Raw genomic sequence first — 19,613 nt, forward strand, 5'->3', positions numbered from 1 at the left:
GATAGAAGTGATCTATATGGAGTCCATCGCGGCCGTGTAGACTCTGAAACAACGCACTCATGCTGGCGGTGACACCTTTCGGTTACAAGTGGACACATTTGAATGTGTAGACTACATCAGTCGCTACTGTGTCGTGTTCGCACATGCTTAGAGGTCCGCAGGGGTCACATTAAATGCTTTGTCTAACGGTGGTCTCATCACAACACGTCGGATGCTACACTGTACTGTGCACGCATGGTGAATTAACAAATACCCTGTAGCACAAACACCGTTCCTTTCTGGTCACATTTCCGTAAGACCATTTTTTCTCCTTCTCAAAGATCGTTGCTTGTCCCCATTCAGCAAAAACACCCTGTATATTAGGATTAGCGGTGCTGGGTAGCTAAGCGCAATTAATCTGTTTAATTGAGAATGAGATTTTCACTCTGCAGCGGAGTGTGCGTTGATATGAAACTTCCTGCCAGATTAAAACTGTGTGCCCAGATTAAAACTGTATGCCGGACCGAGACTCCAACTCGGGACCTTTGCCTTTCGCGGGCAAGTGCTCTACCAACTGAGCTACCCAAGCACGACTCACGCCCCGTCCTCACAGCTTTACTTCTGCCAGTACCTCGTCTCCTACCTTCCAAACTTTACAGACGCTCTCCTGCGAACCTTGCAGAACTAGCACTCCTGAAAGAAAGGATATTGCAGAGACATGGCTTAGCCACAGCCTGGGGGATGTTTCCAGAATGAGATTTTCACTCTGCAGCGGAGTGTGCGCTGATATGAAACTTCCTGGCAGATTAAAACTGTGTGCCGGACCGAGACTCGAACTCGGGTCCTTTGCCTTTCGCGGGCAAGTGCTCTACCAACTGAGCTACCCAAGCACGACTCACGCCGCGTCCTCACAGCTTTACTTCTGCCAGTACCTCGTCTCCTACCTTCCAAACTTTACAGAAGCTCTCCTGCGAACCTTGCAGAACTAGCACTCCTGAAAGAAAGGATGGTAGAGCACTTGCCCGCGAAAGACAAAGGTCCCGAGTTCGAGTCTCGGTCCGGCACACAGTTTTAATCTGCCAGGAAGTTTCAATCTGTTTAATTGTTTGCCCACCAATTCAAGTTAGGCAAATATTAACTCCTCAAGTCTATGTTCAACACATCGAAACCACTAATCCGTCGATATCCCAGAAAATATTCAATGCGAGTCTGGTATTTGTAAATCAAATGTCGTAATTTTAGAATTTTCTAGCCATTCCACTTGGTTGGAAAGGGATCTTTGAAAGTGGTACTGTTGAATTTAGCGAAATCGTCTCGTCTCACCTTGTAAACTAATATCTGGTCCGTTTCTTTAGCAAAGTTGCAAATGAATATTACAGGTGTGAAACTGTGCCGTCCCCCCTCCCCCCTTCCCAAATGATTCTGTTGTGTAGGTGATACTGTCTCATAACGGAAAAAAATGAGTTTCTTCTTCAGTAGTACACACTGAGGAGACAAAAGTCATCGCATACATCGTAATATTATGTAGGACCTCCTTTTGCTCGGCTTAGTGCAAGAACTCCACGTGGCGCAGACTCGACAAGTCGTTGGAAGTCCCCTGCAGCTGTAGCCGACCATAATTGCGAAATTGTTGCAGTTGCAGGGTTTGGGCACTAAATGACCTCTCGATTATGTCCCATAAATGTTGGATGAGATTCATGCCGACAATCTGGGCGATCAACCCTTCGCTCGAATTGTTCAGAATATTCCACAAACCAATTGCCAACGCTTATGACGCTGTGGCGTGGCACATTGTCATATATAAAAATTCTGTCGTTGTTAGGGAACATACCCACCACGAATGGCTGCAAATGGTCTCCACGTAGCCGAACGTCCGGAGGACTGAGTGTATTCCATATGAACATAGACCACACCATTTCGGAGCTACCACCTGCTTGCGCAGGAGAGACCGGGAGAGGCGCTGCAGGCGATGCCGTGCTGTTAGCAAAGGCACTAGCGTCGGTCGTCTGCTGCCACAGCCCATTTACGCCAAATTTCGCCGCACTGTCCTAACGGATACGTTCGTCGTACCTACCACATTGATTTGTGCGGTTGTTTCATACAATGTTGCTTGTCTGTTAAAATTCACAACTCTACACAAGCGCCACTGCTCTCTGTCGTTAAGCGAAGGCCGTCGGCCACTGCGTTGTACGTGATGAGAGGTAATGCCTAAAATCTGATATTCTCGCCACACTCTTGACACTGTGGATCGTGAAATATTGAATTTCCTGGCGATTTCTGAAATGGAGTGACCATGCTTTTAGCTCCGGCTACCATTCCGCATTCAAAGTCTGTTAATTTCCGTCATGTGGTTGTGATCACGTCCGAAATTTTTTCACAGGAATCTACAAATGACTGATCCACTAATGCACTGGCCTTTTGTACCTGCTGTACGTAGTACTACCACCATCTGTATATGTGCATATTCCTGTCCCGTGCCTTTTGTCGCCTCAGTGTAGTCCTTATTGGGCATTAGACTCTTCAACAGTCTGCACCCCCACATTTCTGTTCTCCGTTTTCCTTCACCACCCTCAGATTTCCAACCTGTTAAGGACGCCAGCAAGCTATCAGTTTGTAAATACTCTGGTGTTCTGGCCGTACTGTGACCATTCTTCCTCAGCATCAGTCCTCTGTCATTCTTTCCTCGTATATTAGTCTTCATTATCTTTGACGCTTAATGAATTTGACCATGTCTTACCTTTTTATAAGTACTTAAAGTTCAACATTGTATCTAATCATCAATTCACCTGTAATACTTAGACTTGTTTAGATATTTCAGAGGATTTTACATTCACGAACTTTTTAGTTGTTTTGTCTCCATATAAACCATATGTAAACGCTGGCCGGGCACAAGTGTAACACACTTTCATTTCGTTGTTATCGTATTATCTTGAGTCAAGGACTGTAACTGCATATTTGTAAAATTTGCTCTGTTTCCTGCTACTACCCATTCTCTGGTGCACTGTCGCATGTTGCAGCCACTAATTGCTGTAAACATTTTTGAACGGTTTCCGTTTCGCGATCATTAGACCTTGGGCGTCAACATTACCATGGACTTTTTCTCTTTTTTTGCTATACAGGGAGGCAATTTTGAAAACTTTTATTCCAGTTTCATTTTTGTACATTTTTAATAGCCATTGTTGATTTTTCTCGCCACGACACGAATATGATTTGGATCCCTGGTATCCGACTGCAATTTGACATCATTGTCGTTTGTTTTCTTTACCACACTCTGCAAGGTTACTTTAAAAAAAACTAACGAACTACTACGACTGTGGCTCATGCTCCGTTTAAACTCAACTATTCCAATCATTTCGTTGTTTATGTCTGGCTTTGTACTCTTCGAAACTGTAGAGTAGTTTACAACTACACCCTGTTCAAAAACGTTTTACCTAGGATGTCTCTGTTTTCGAGCATGGATTAGTTCTATGAACGCAGCAGAAACATAGAGCGAGGTGTCTGATTGTTTCACCCGAGATAGAATCCACGTCCGCTTACCCTAATTTAGGTGTTTGTGGTTTCCACTTTAGGAGAATGGTGGGATATTTTTTATCCTATAGCATCCTAGACATCGTCGGAACGCGGCGCTGTTCCTTCGTTGTACTAAAAACATGTTTTCCTTAGGATTTTGTTTCCTGTAAAAAGTTCTATCCCCTTTGTTTATGAAACTAACTTGTAGCAATACAAGATGCGCGGCAGCAATGCTTTCTGTTGTTGCAGGATAACAAGTACAACCAAATCACGCTGATGAAAGACGGGCGAGAGCAAAATAATAAGTAAATTATCTCTGTAGCTCGCAGCCGGCCGCGGTGGTCTAGCGGTTCTAGGCGCGCAGTCCGGAACCGCGCGACTGCTATGGTCGCAGGTTCGAATCCTGCCTCGGGCATGGATGTGTGTGATGTCCTTAGGTTAGTTAGGTTTAAGTAGTTCTAAGTTCTAGGGGACTGATGACCACAGATGTTAAGTCCCATAGTGCTCAGAGCCATTTGAACCATTTTTTCAAAAATGGTTCAAATGGCTCTGAGCACTATGGGACTTAACAGCTATGGTCATCAGTCCCCTAGAACTTAAAACTACTTAAACCTAACTAACCTAAGGACAGCACACAACACCCAGCCATCACGAGGCAGAGAAAATCCCTGACCCCGCCGGGAATCGAACCCGGGCGTGGGAAGCGAGAACGCTACCGCACGACCACGAGATGCAGGCGAACCATTTTTTCTGTAGCTCGCCGCTGTGGACAAGCACAACGCCGACACAGTGAAGTGAACCGGTTCGATACACAACATATTATAATTATTTTAATGGGTCACAAAGTGCAGTGTTTCCCATAAAAATTTAGTCGCACTAAAGATGGAATGCTAGGTTCCATTGTACTTCATAATACTAATTGTTTTGAGGTGAGAACGTCACAAAAGCTGCAGCAGGAGAGACAACGATTCTATTTAGATATAATTTGAACGAACTCGCACTGTAGCTGACTCTGCGCATTACTATTATTTTTCCCGCTGTGATGAAACCAGACGCAGAGATCGCTGTAGAAGAGGAGACAGGTAGTGATATTTAAGGCACATATTCAACATGTATTAAGTCCTTTTAACTCAGAATGAAGCTTATTATTCATAATTAACTTAAAGACGTAAATATCGCGCTCTTACATGCATCTAGACACAAGAAGCTGGAAGAAAGTAGGATTCTAATGAACATCCTTTGTTTCATATAAAGAAGAACGAATTTAATCCACCGCACTAATACATTGAGGTCAAGAATATACTTTTATTTCTGCATAGAATTTCAGTAAACAACAAAAAATAATATAATACACTAACCAGGACAAACTGCAGGACAAGGTAGGGTATTGCGAAATCGGAGTACGGACTGGGAGTGACATTTATAACGCTCTGATAACTGACATAAATTACAATAAAATTAACAAACAGCTACTATACAACTCAAGTGAAACTATAAATTGACGCTAATACAGTGAGAAGGCGCCAAAAAGTGTGAAAGGCTGTATGGAGAGTGATCTGCTTGTTTGGAAAGCTCACGGATCAAAGTTAACGTTACAACAAGAAGCCACTAATTATACCCATATTATACGACACAAGTTGCGTGGCAATTTGGCAATTAACGGGCTGCATAGAATATGGATCATGCTACAGCAGTTGCGACACTTACATTCCGCTAAACAGTTAGTGTACACCGATCGGTACCAAACGGCTACTGGAGATATCCTCTCTCTGCGACGGCCTGGAGCAGGAAGTCTAGAATCTCTGTTCCCGGTCCTCCGCTCTCTATTTGCAAAAAGCGCCATACGGAGCAAACGACTCGAAAGTAATGCCAGTGTGACAGGCGAGATTTTTGCTAAGTTCATGAAAAATTAGAGGAAAAGACACACAGCTTCTCTTCTTTTGCAAACAAAACAAATATTTTTAAACACAAACTTGGTACCAGGCCGAAGCAGTGCCTTCAGGATTAGTCAACATTACGCAACGTGAACATTGTCCAGAGAAATACAACGCTAGTTGGTGAACAAAGTCCTTAGAGCGAACGTGACTGACTCTCCCATGCGAGCAGATGGTGCCCTAGAATCCGGCTCCTTGAAGTACACACAGAAAGGCAAATATGCATGTTGTGCTCAATAATTATTCTCTGGAGCCTACAGGGCGCCGATGGCGTTCACTGCCCACAGGGGGTGTAGCTACCCACCCAGCATGCAACAGCCACAGAGCAGGTTGCTCAACAGTTTCTCCAGCACTGCCTATATTACCAAAGGAGACCCTCTCCACTTAGTGAGAGTCACCGACTGCCTTCTGCCGACAAAACAAGCCATAGAGACGCTTCTGGCGTCACACCACCCCTGCGTGGCAATTGCAAGGTTGTCTTTCCAAACGGACTGATCTAGTATCCTGGTTGAAATATATGCAGAATATGAATTAGTATCATATAGCAATATGTAACTGAAACCTGGTTGGTAGGTACTCAGAGAGTGCACAGGATAAGGTTACGGTTGTGGATTGGGCCGTAAACAATTACTGTGGGTTGCACAATCAAACACACAACTTTATTTTTCTAAGAACCACTTATTTACACATTGCTTTAAAGATCACAATTAACAATACGGCTGAAGGCCAAGTTAAAGAAAACCTGAGATGCTTTCTCGGCTGAAGGCCCAAAACCACACCAAAAACAAGAATGGCTGAAGGCCTGGCTTAGAAATCAAAAGCAGTTAAAAACAGAAGGCAAATTTTTTTAAAAATATGCAATTGAAACAATTAGCGGATGAAGGCTTACACTACACGTCTGAAGGACAACTATAATTAAAACACATTAATAAACAATTTTACTAACCAAGAAATTTCCTTTTAAACTTACAACAGAATGGCCGAAAGCATAATTAAAGAAATATTAATTTATTGCACAGCTGAAGGCCACAAACAAATATGAAACAACGACTGAAGGCCTGAAGAACAAGTCAGACAAACAATTTAAAATAAACCCCTTCCTTCTTATTAAAATTTTTCTTTTAAAGAACACACACAGCTGAAGGCCATATTAAAAGGGGTTGACGTAAATCCTCGGCTGAAGGCTACACATAACACATCGAACAACTAACGGCTTGGAGCCTGGATTACATACAATTACAGGTAGAACCAATTTTAAGGAAAAAAATTTTGTATAAAATAAAATCTATCTTCAAAATTTTAATTTAACACAGCTGAAATGTAAAATTTAAAAGAACTGATTTAATAGATGGCCGAAGGCCTCGCACAATACTTCAAACTAACATGAAAATCACAATCTAAAACAAACAGAACAAAAGGTGCTCAGAAGTGTTCGAAGGGTCAGCCTGAGAAGGTAGATCAAACGTGAGGTGAGGTGAGACAGGCAGCCAAGAGTTGAAGTTAAATAATCGGATGGTGACCCAAACTAGGGACAGCCCAAGAACCGACCAAAAATTTAACCAATTCCCATCTGTCCGACCAATGGCACAATGATGGAAAATATCGGCTGAGGCCGAGGATACGAACAGCACTACGTCTTCAGGAATTGGCGACTAAAACAGCTAAGGGAAAAATAACCACTCTAAGCAAAATACACTCCTGGAAATGGAAAAAAGAACACATTGACACCGGTGTGTCAGACCCACCATACTTGCTCCGGACACTGCGAGAGGGCTGTACAAGCAATGATCACACGCACGGCACAGCGGACACACCAGGAACCGCGGTGTTGGCCGTCGAATGGCGCTAGCTGCGCAGCATTTGTGCACCGCCGCCGTCAGTGTCAGCCAGTTTGCCGTGGCATACGGAGCTCCATCGCAGTCTTTAACACTGGTAGCATGCCGCGACAGCGTGGACGTGAACCGTATGTGCAGTTGACGGACTTTGAGCGAGGGCGTATAGTGGGCATGCGGGAGGCCGGGTGGACGTACCGCCGAATTGCTCAACACGTGGGGCGTGAGGTCTCCACAGTACATCGATGTTGTCGCCAGTGGTCGGCGGAAGGTGCACGTGCCCGTCGACCTGGGACCGGACCGCAGCGACGCACGGATGCACGCCAAGACCGTAGGATCCTACGCAGTGCCGTAGGGGACCGCACCGCCACTTCCCAGCAAATTAGGGACACTGTTGCTCCTGGGGTATCGGCGAGGACCATTCGCAACCGTCTCCATGAACCTGGGCTACGGTCCCGCACACCGTTAGGCCGTCTTCCGCTCACGCCCCAACATCGTGCAGCCCGCCTCCAGTGGTGTCGCGACAGGCGTGAATGGAGGGACGAATGGAGACGTGTCGTCTTCAGCGATGAGAGTCGCTTCTGCCTTGGTGCCAATGATGGTCGTATGCGTGTTTGGCGCCGTGCAGCTGAGCGCCACAATCAGGACTGCTTACGACCGAGGCACACAGGGCCAACACCCGGCATCATGGTGTGGGGAGCGATCTCCTACATTGGCCGTACACCAGTGGTGATCGTCGAGGGGACACTGAATAGTGCACGATACATCCAAACCGTCATCGAACCCATCGTTCTACCATTCCTACACCGGCAAGGGAACTTGCTGTTCCAACAGGACAATGCACGTCCGCATGTATCCCGTGCCACCCAACGTGCTCTAGAAGGTGTAAGTCAACTACCCTGGCCAGCAAGATCTCCGGATCTGTCCCCCATTGAGCATGTTTGGGACTGGATGAAGCTTCGTCTCACGCGGTCTGCACGTCCAGCACGAACGCTGGTCCAACTGAGGCGCCAGGTGGAAATGGCATGGCAAGCCGTTCCACAGGACTACATCCAGCATCTCTACGATCGTCTCCATGGGAGAACAGCAGCCTGCATTGCTGCGAAAGGTGGATATACACTGTACTAGTGCCGACATTGTGCATGCTCTGTTGCCTGTGTCTATGTGGCTGTGGTTCTGTCAGTGTGATCATGTGATGTATCTGACCCCAGGAATGTGTCAATAAAGTTTCCCCTTCCTGGGACAATGAATTCACGGTGTTCTTATTTCAATTTCCAGGAGTGTATGAACCAAATTACTTAATAGGGTGTCGAATTACATGCCGTGCCAGTCAGCATCAACACGGCGAGGAAAGGAACACCGCCACAAAACTATGCTAACGACCAGAGCAGGTAACTGGGGCATTAACGGCCACAGGGCAGAGACTACTGCTGGTGCACTTCACCGGTAAGTAACAGTCAATTTAATGATAAATCACAATGTAGGAAGACAGCTGCAAGATTTCGCCAACTCTAACACATCATACGTTGCTGCTAGTCCGAACGGCCCAGGGAGCACCAACAAGCAAATGAACGAAGAGATGTCACATAACAGTTTAACTGATCACTCAACTTCGGTGTCCAGGTTCGGTGGGCAACGAACTTTGTCGCTCTCGCAGCTAGCGCCTCACGATCCGACAGCGCGTGCATGCCGCCAGCAGTCCCAGCCCGGCCTCGCGCCGCAGAAACTTGCTCGCTGCTCCATCCCAACCGACTGACCACATGCAGCAAGCAGACAGCATTAAAATAGCTGCTCAGTCAAAACCACACAAGTTACACACGATTCCACGAAACCAATCCCACAAACAACTTGAACAATACTAAAACCAGTGACTATGACACGGACGAATCACAAGTCAACACACATGGAGATCCCAGAAGCGGTCGGTGACCGAATACACGTCGTCCGACGAGACGGCTGACTGAACGACCAACCGAGGTCGTCCCCACTCAAGTCATGGCTGTCCGGACCTCACTGCTGCTGCGTCCCGACTGAACTCCCGAACAGGACGCAGCATGTCATTCTCAATGGAGAGAAGTCTTCCGAAGTAAGAGTGATTTCAGGTGTGCCGCAGGGGAGTGTCATAGGACCGTTGCTATTCACAATATACAAAAATGACCTGGTGGATGACATCGGAAGTTCACTGAGGCTTTTTGCAGATGATGCTGTGGTGTATCGAGAGGTTGTAACAATGGAAAATTGTACTGAAATGCAGGAGGATCTGCAACGAATTGACGCATGGTGCAGGGAATGGCAATTGAATCTCAATGTAGACATGTGTAATGTGCTGCGAATACACAGAAAGATAGATCCTTTATCATTTAGCTACAAAATAGCAGGTCAGCAACTGGAAGCAGTTAATACCATAAATTATCTGGGAGTACGCATTAGGAGTGATTTAAAATGGAATGATCATATGATGTTGACCGTCGGTAAAGCAGATGCCAGACTGAGATTCATTGGAAGAATCCTAAGGAAATGCAATCCGAAAACAAAGGAAGTAGGTTACAGTACGCTTGTTCGCCCACTGCTTGAATACTGCTCAGCAGTGTGGGATCCATACCAGATAGGGTTGATAGAAGATATAGAGAAGATCCAACGGAGAGCAGCGCGCTTCGTTACAGGATCATTTGGTAATCGCGAAAGCGTTACGGAGATGATAGATAAACTCCAGTGGAAGACTCTGCAGGAGAGACGCTCAGTAGCTCGGTACGGGCTTTTGTCAAAGTTTCGAGAACATACCTTCACCGAAGAGTCAAGCAGTATATTGCTCCCTCCTACGTATATCTCGCGAAGAGACCATGAGGATAAAATCAGAGAGATTAGAGCCCACACACAGGCATACCGACAATCCTTCTTTCCACGAACAATACGAGACTGGAATAGAAGTGAGAACCGATAGAGGTACTCAAGGTACCCTCCGCCACACACCGTCAGGTGGCTTGCGGAGTATGGATGTAGATGTAGATGTAGACCCAGAAATACTAGCGGTCGCTCCAAAGATAGTACAACAGTGCTCTTATCGATAAGCACTGCTGCTGCCACTCACGGGCAGGCAAGCCAGCAACTTAGTGACGCCAGTAAATCGAATAAGAAACGGGACGGCAGTACCACAAATACGAGATGTCAAGCAATAAACGGCACGAACACGAGCCGCGCACGCCTCAGTAACAGTAATGTCACATGATGACACCAACGTCATTTTGTCTTCAAGGTACTTATTCAGTACTGGTGCCAACAAAAGGTAGTAATGTGATAAAGGGTTTAACTCGGTGTCAGCGATGAAACCAATACGAACAGAACACAAAGTCAGACTAGATATGGGAACCGTCCTTTATTTCACCGCCACAATCCACATGGACAATGTGATGCGGCAGCAGAGAGAGAGAGGGGCATGTCGATAGTGTAGCGCCCGGACACGCGAGTAACACTGCGACATTTTCTCAGAAGAGTCAGATTCTGCAAACAGCATCACAATAGACATATCCATGCGTTGAGGATCCGAGGGGAATGGACATTGCTAGATTGCCTTCGTCCTCGTCGTAAGAGCGCAATGTATAGGGTGCTGTTGGGTACACAAGGTCATCTCTGTTTCGCATAACTGATAACTTGGGGAACTGGTGTTACCTTTGTTTTGTATTAAGGCTGATGGCTGTGACTTTATTTTAAAAAAAAATAGCTCAATACCTCATGCTTTCCGTGCTTTTCTCGCCTATATCGAAACAGAGGCGTTGGACTGTCGCTCTAGCAAGAACATGCTTCAGATCTCTGACCCACTAAAAACATTCGGACATGGGTTGCAGAGTGACTGGAACGCCAGTACTCACCAGCCACTACGATTGATGAACTCTGGCACAGAGTTGAAGCAGCTTGAAATGACGAACCCATATCTGTCATCCAAGCACAAATGGAGTCGATATCATGTCATATTAGAGCTGTTGTTGCTGCCAAAGATGGCGACTGTGTATTAAGTTTCAATTTATTTATATCCTCGTATCACCTAGGAATTTAATGATGTAGTCATCCTACTAAACCGTTTACTCCTTGCTTGTACCGCAGTTCTGATGACCAACAGTGTACCTCTACACTCTTCAAACCACAGTGAAGTGTTAGTCTGCATTGTTACTCTAATCTTGTCTTCGTGGTCCCTTCGCAATTAATAAACAGAGTTCCCTACCAGTTCAGGGATATACGGCAAAGCATGAAATACACTGTAAGACAAAAAAAAAGATGTATCACGAAAGAATTGTGCGAATGGGATGGAAATCGACAGATGTGACGCACATGTGCAGACTAACAAAAGAGTACATTTTCGGAAAAGCTGGCTAATTTATTCAAGAGAAAGAGCTTCACAAATTGTGCAAGTCAATAACCCGTTGATCCATCTCTGGCCCTTTAACTGTTTGCTTAAGGGCATTGATTAACAGCACAGTTCGATGTCCTCTCGAGGGGCATCATGCCAGATTCTGTCCAACTGACGCGTTAAATCGGAGGTCCCTGCCCATTGGCTTCAAACGCTCTGTCTTGTGTAGAGATCTCGCGATCTTGCTGGCCAGGGTACGGCTTGGCAAGCACGGAGACTAGCAACAGAAACTCTCGCTCCGTGTGGGCGGGCATTGTCTTGCTGAACGGTAAACTCAGGATGGCTTGCATGAGGGCCAACGAAAAGGGGCGTAGAGAAATGTGAACGTACCGCTGTGATGTAACAGTGCCGCGGATGACAACCGAAGGGGTCCTGCTGTGAAAAGAAATTGTATCCGAGACTGTCACTCCTGCTTGTCTGGCCGTATGGCGAACGACATTCTGGTTGGTATTCCACCTCTGTCCAGGGTGTCTCAGACATGTCTTCGCTGGTCATCGGGAGTTAGTTCGAAGTGGGGCTCATCATTCAAGACAATTCTACTCCAGTCAATGTCATTCCAGGCCGACGACCCGTCTGGGGACGCCCCAGACAGCGGTGGGAAATCACCTTTTGCATGATACTTGCTTTCCGCAAAACCTTGGCAGGCATCCTCAACTTGAAAATAGCACCTGTATCTTTTGTGAAAGACGCCTACGACCGTTTGCATGAGCAAATATCACTACAAAATTTCTGATTATTGGTTAACTTTAAGCTGAAAGTTTGAATAACGGAAATAAGGCGTTGCTGTGAGACAACGAATTTTATATAACAACAACATTTTATTTAATAAAATCATGAAAATAACTACTTGATCACTCACTTGACGGTTATATGGAATGCTGGTCCGTCATCAGTGATTACAAAAAAAAAAGCAATTTTATGCAACCTGGTTATATGTCCTAACTAAGATGACTATAGGAGCCATCACGCAGAGCGTCTATACTCACCAGAGTCTCAGCAGGGAATGCCTGACCGTCTCCCCTCGTCCGGGGTCCACACACGGTGGCCGGAAGGGCACAGAGAGTCTGCACGGTGGCTATTTGCCAACCTAACAGGGCCTGCTAACTCGCGGGGAACTTATGTCTCTCTGGTCCAGTGCGGTCGTACTCTACTTGATACAATGGTTGGCTAAACTGCAGCTCCACATTCAGGGAACCCACAGCAGACAGCCCACTCATACGTCAGCAGACGACCCGCATTCACATTTGCAGACTATACTAAGAGTGATAATATAACATAATTCCGGATTAATATTCCCCGAGTGTCGGAAGGGCACCCAGGTGTGTTTTGAGCATGTGACTCTTGTAACAAGCCATGTAGCGGCTTACGCCCTGACTGTCGCCCATCATACGTTTCGGCAACCAGGAACGATGGTCCGGGGTGCCATTTCTTTCCTTGGCAAGACCCCTTTGATCGTAATCCGCTGCATCCTTACAGCGGTAGGCCGACGATATTCTACGTCCCGTTTTGTTGCCCTACACGCCAAGTCATTCTAGGCTTATATTTCAGCAAGATGATGCCCACCCACATATGGCGAGAGTTTGTACTACTGGACTTCTTGCTTGCCAAACCCTACATTGACCAGCAAGGTGACCGGATCACCACCCAATTGAGACCATTTCGAGAATTGTGGGCAACGCCCTGCAACTAGCTCGAGATTTTGACGATATAACGCCCCAATTTGATATAATTTGGCACGAAATCCCGCAGAAGAACATCCAACGACTCTATCAACCAATGCCAAGCCGAATTATTACTTGCATAAGGGCCAGGGCTCACGGTGTGAAGCTCTTTCTCTTGAACAGATTATCCAATTTTTCTGAAATTTTAATCAGTTGTTTGCCTGCGTATGTAAATCACATCTGCCAATTTCCGTCCCATTCGTGTAATTTCTTCGTGGTGCATCGTTTTTTTATTTTTTATTTATTTATTTATTTATTTATTTATTTATTTATTTTTGTTAGACTGTAAAATAAGAAGGAGAATTCTCGGTTAACTTAGGAATAAGAGCGTTCTCCGTCGACTCTGCTTTGTGCATAGATTCATCAGTTCCAATGCAAGCATTAGAAGGAAAGCAGAGGAATATAAAATTAGTAACCATTACTACAGTCGTATCAACAAAGATGGGAACGAAATAACTAGAAGTAAATTTCGCCAGCCATTTCCACTGATTCATGCAGAAGCACGACAAGTGTCAATCGACATGAAAATAGTCTTGTGAGGGCAGGTCCGTAGTGGAGAACGATCTGCCAGTGACAGTGCAATTTTAGGCTCAAGACAGCATAAATGCCCACAAAATTTCGCAATAATATTCTCTGCTAGTAAGTCCAGTTTGAAACTTGGTATTCCCGTTTTCTTTTTGTTTTTTTTATATCTTATGAGACTTAACTGCTAAGGTCATAAGTCCCTAAGCTTACACAATAGTTAACCTAAATTGTCCTAAGAACAAGCATACACACCAATGCCCGAGGGAGGATTCGAACCTCCGCCGAGACCAGCCGCACAGTCCATGACTGCAGCGCCCTAGACCACTCGGCTAATCCCGTGCGGCTAGGTATTCTCGAATAGCGGGAAAAAGACTTAAAAGTTTCCTCTCATTCAGTTGAGCATGTCGCATTGGTGCACTCACGCTTCAGAGATGAAGTCGTAACTGAGAAGGCCACTGTGTCATTCGTCTTAGTGGTAAAATTAACGGTTCCTGGCGGCGAAGAGTTGGCGGGCGAGAAGGAAACGGGGGAAGGAAGAAAGCGGTGGCACACAGTTTCCAATCACCACATGATGTGACGCGGCTTGGGAAACATTCAGTGTCTAACTACAACGCTGTAGACTTGTGAGTTCCCAGAGTAGAGGCCAATACTTAGATCCTGGTATTACTGTTCTTCTTATCTTTCAATGTAGGCTCATCCAAGCACCAACTATAAGATTTATATTAAAACAGATACTAAATTCTGTAATATGGTGCAGCACGTCTTAAAGGCTATAGCCTGGTCAGAATGACGTAGAGGTTCCAGCGTGTCACCTTGCTGACGTGGCAAGGCGTCAGCCACCTGGGAACAACGTCCTCGCTTGCCATTGGTCAAGTAAGGCTCCACTACATATAGTAGCATAACATTTCCTTTGCTGTGATTGGCTAAAACGTGCGAGACAGCAGGTCCCTTATGTCGGCAGGAATTCGATGGTGAGGGAATGTTGGTGGCGTCGGTCATGGAGCGGGGACCACGGCTGACAATCGAATCGGTGGCTACTCTGGCCAGCTGTTGAGAATTATTCTAAAAAATATGATTTATTACTGTATTAGAAATACTTAATCGCTGGCCGGTGGATAGTGTGGTCACGTATGTGAGCTAGAATTAATTAAAGATTTAATCTGAGAGTGATTTCAGAATTTTAATGCCGCGTAACACAATGAATGTAGTGTCGTCTCTGATATAATCAAAAACCAGAAGAATTAATGAAAGGCATCATTTGTTAAAGATTGTGTGCTCTTGACTGCGAAGTAATTAAGGCTTTCCTTCAGTTCTCGAAATTTCAGCACCACATTTATGCGAGGCTAGGACCGTGTGAAAGGCATCTCTGAAGAAGAAAGATTACTGGATTACAGGCAGCACTCGCGAGATCTGAAGGATTTTTACGTTCCCGGTAACCGTCGCGTGTACGGTTACTCTGTCTCAACCAGAGACATTGCACGTTCTTGATGTCACAAGGAGAATATTGTACAACCAAGGTTTAGAAGAAAGCGAGAGACCTATTGACGTTATATGCTCAGTCACATTCATTTGGCACAATAAAAACAAGGCAACGAGGGATGGATGGGAAGTAACAACTATAACATCCACCTGATCTTTTGCAGCTACTGGACAAAAATTAGTTTGCCTTCAGAATAGCTCAAGGGATCAGAGATACAGTTCTGCCGTTTTGTTTTGTAATGGGCTAAAGAATACCAAGATGCATCCATGGCATTTTTCGACGTAGAGAAGGACAGCCACAACCTAAGGCTGATGCTCAAAACACTGAATAAGTATTATACGAACATACTGGTACCACTTTATATTTATTAGTTTATCCTGGGATGATTAGGGCCAGCAGACCTCTCTTAATTCTAACAAAACTTTATACAGGGTCTATAACTTTGTTTCCGCCGTTTTACAAGAGATAGCAGTAGCTGTTAGTAGTGGTGCAGGTGATAGGTCGTAAACGTCATACAAAATGGTTAGAAATTTGTAAACATCACACATCGAAATGTTACCTGTCTTGTTATTGCATAATAAAGTCATTCTCGATTGAATATGTTACGTTACGGGCCCAGTTCTCGTCATTTGCGGGGGTTATAATTTTCTGCCTTAAGATAAAGAAATCTCCGGCTGAGACTCAAAAATGCACGGTAAGACCTATCGTCAAGCGCCTATTAGTGAAAGACCGTGCTAGAGAATCGTTTCAGCGCTTCAAGAACGGTGATTTTGACGTCGAAGACAGGCATGGCGGTGAAAGAGGGAAGGTTTTCCATGTTACTGAAACCGACGGAAACAATCACGGCAGATCGTTATCGAAAGTTGATGCATTCCACCAGACTGTAAGACAAACGGACACAATACAGCGATAGATATGGAAAAGTGATATTGCATCATGACAAGGCTCGACCTCATGTCACAACACTCGTCAAAACGTGTTTGGAAACGTTGGAATGGGAAGTCCTAGCCTGCCCGCCGTGATCTCCAGACATTTCTTCCTGTGACTTAACACCTTTCCCTATCAGAGGAACACGGCCTGGGCGACGACCACCTCCAGTCATTTTAACTAGTCCATATATGAACGATTCATAGATCTCGTCAAACGACGCACAGTTCCTCCGCGGTGGGATTCGTATGCAGTCCGAAAGGTGGGAAAAAGGAGTGGTCAGCAATGGCCAATACTTTAATTTGTAAATTTTTTGTGAGTTCTTCATAGTAATGTCCCAGAATTTCAGGAAAAATGTCAGAAGCAAAGTTATAGACCATATAGTTTATACACTCCTGTAAATGGAAAAAAGAACACATTGACACCGGTGTGTCAGACCCACCATACTTGCTCCGGACACTGCGAGAGGGCTGTACAAGCAATGATCACATGCACGGCACAGCGGACACACCAGGAACCGCGGTGTTGGCCGTCGAATGGCGCTAGCTGCGCAGCATTTGTGCACCGCCGCCGTCAGTGTCAGCCAGTTTGCCGTGGCATACGGAGCTCCATCGCAGTCTTTAACACTGGTAGCATGCCGCGACAGCGTGGACGTGAACCGTATGTGCAGTTGACGGACTTTGAGCGAGGGCGTATAGTGGGCATGCGGGAGGCCGGGTGGACGTACCGCCGAATTGCTCAACACGTGGGGCGTGAGGTCTCCACAGTACATCGATGTTGTCGCCAGTGGTCGGCGGAAGGTGCACGTGCCCGTCGACCTGGGACCGGACCGCAGCGACGCACGGATGCACGCCAAGACCGTAGGATCCTACGCAGTGCCGTAGGGGACCGCACCGCCACTTCCCAGCAAATTAGGGACACTGTTGCTCCTGGGGTATCGGCGAGGACCATTCGCAACCGTCTCCATGAAGCTGGGCTACGGTCCCGCACACCGTTAGGCCGTCTTCCGCTCACGCCCCAACATCGTGCAGCCCGCCTCCAGTGGTGTCGCGACAGGCGTGAATGGAGGGACGAATGGAGACGTGTCGTCTTCAGCGATGAGAGTCGCTTCTGCCTTGGTGCCAATGATGGTCGTATGCGTGTTTGGCGCCGTGCAGGTGAGCACCACAATCAGGACTGCATACGACCGAGGCACACAGGGCAAACACCCGGCATCATGGTGTGGGGAGCGATCTCCTACACTGGCCGTACACCACTGGTGATCGTCGAGGGGACACTGAATAGTGCACGGTACATCCAAACCGTCATCGAACCCATCGTTCTACCATTCCTAGACCGGCAAGGGAACTTGCTGTTCCAACAGGACAATGCATGTCCGCATGTATCCCGTGCCACCCAACGTGCTCTAGAAGGTGTAAGTCAACTACCCTGGCCAGCAAGATCTCCGGATCTGTCCCCCATTGAGCATGTTTGGGACTGGATGAAGCGTCGTCTCACGCGGTCTGCACGTCCAGCACGAACGCTGGTCCAACTGAGGCGCCAGGTGGAAATGGCATGGCAAGCCGTTCCACAGGACTACATCCAGCATCTCTACGATCGTCTCCATGGGAGAACAGCAGCCTGCATTGCTGCGAAAGGTGGATATACACTGTACTAGTGCCGACATTGTGCATGCTCTGTTGCCTGTGTCTATGTGGCTGTGGTTCTGTCAGTGTGATCATGTGATGTATCTGACCCCAGGAATGTGTCAATAAAGTTTCCCCTTCCTGGGACAATGAATTCACGGTGTTCTTATTTCAATTTCCAGGAGTGTATTACATACGTTATAAGGAGTGTTACACTTAAGATGAAATCCAACACTTAGTAATTGTAAGATGGCAAGAAGTATGCCCCTTACATGAAGTCATTAAACATCACCTAACTCACGTTGAGCGAACAGTAGGGCTGAACAAAAATGACTGACAAGGCACAATGCATCTTGTAGAGGGTATAGTATGGACGTATTGGAATAATTAATGTCGGGCGATGGTTTTAAAGTAATTCACACGACATGAAAACTTTGTGGAAATGCATCGATTTACTAGAGGCTAGTTTACCCCAGGGAAGTATTCGAGTTGACAATGGCGTGTGGCTTGGGAGCGGCGATGGGAAGCGACAATAGGCAGCTTAGGGCTGCTCAAACTTTTTAGAAAGCGGTAACGGGGCGCGGCCTCCAGCTGCCTTAAGATGAGTGACAATGAGGGGGAGTGGTTGACCCCATGCTGGTGTAGCGGGAAGCAAACGGAGAACTTGTGCGCCTGTTGATAAACGTCCGTCATCCCGTTTTCAGTGAAACATGCGAGAAAGCTGCGCAAAGCTACGGTGGAGCGGTAAACAGAGGTCAAAATATGCATGTTCATGACTATAGCAACTTCACGCTGAATTCACGGTCCACAGAGTCTGAAGTAAATCAGGTGAAGAGCGACAGTATGAAATATGCCGGCCTCCGATGGGAACGTAGGACCAAGGAATTTGAAGTACTCTCCTGGGAGTCAGAATTCCGGAAAACTTGGTATTTGTGCAGACGCTAACCTTGATGGGTGGCCTGGGAGGAGCTAAATTAAAGAAGTTGAGAGGAAGGGAAATTTTGTGGGAATTTGTCCACTTACCAGATCAGGCAATGGTCGGCGCTGGGAAGCGACGCACAATTAACGTGACTTGCGCTGTAATTGGCGTAAGTGATTTTGCTGGAGGGGAAACCAAGGTGAAGAGTGGACTGGGAGAAGTCTCCATAGAGGTCTTCCGTTCCCAGCTTGCCTAGAGTGCGGACGTGGCTTTCTTTACTCAGCTTGCTTGAGAAAGAGTGAGCATCTCTGCAGTTTAGGACTTAGCAAATGGAATGATTGAGCTTGGAGATAGGAAGTTTTGGTTCAGCTATGTACTGAGCAAGATAGCTAGGATTGAACAGACGAGCGCAGCCTTGCAGCACCACGAGGTCGGCCAACGTCCGCAAAACGACACCGCTCCGCCACACTGAATTCGGTGATATTGCGCCCGCTCCGGCCTCTGATTAATTTGTTGGATCACATCAGCAAAGTCTCCATGAGGGTTTCATGGGCCATGTATTGTAGAATTCTTCTCGCACTTCGCATTATGCCTGGGTCAGTCGATAGGAATTACTTTTGATTTATCGTGCTTTACTCCACGCAAACGCAATTTATTACCACTGCCTGCTAGGAGAGTCATATAATGTGATGATTGAAGGTCGTGAGTTAAAATAAATCTGTGCTAATCGACTGCATCTGTTTTCAATCAAGTAGTTGA

The sequence above is a fragment of the Schistocerca cancellata genome, chromosome 9 (genome assembly GCF_023864275.1).
Source record: "Schistocerca cancellata isolate TAMUIC-IGC-003103 chromosome 9, iqSchCanc2.1, whole genome shotgun sequence".
NCBI lineage: Eukaryota > Metazoa > Arthropoda > Insecta > Orthoptera > Acrididae > Schistocerca > Schistocerca cancellata.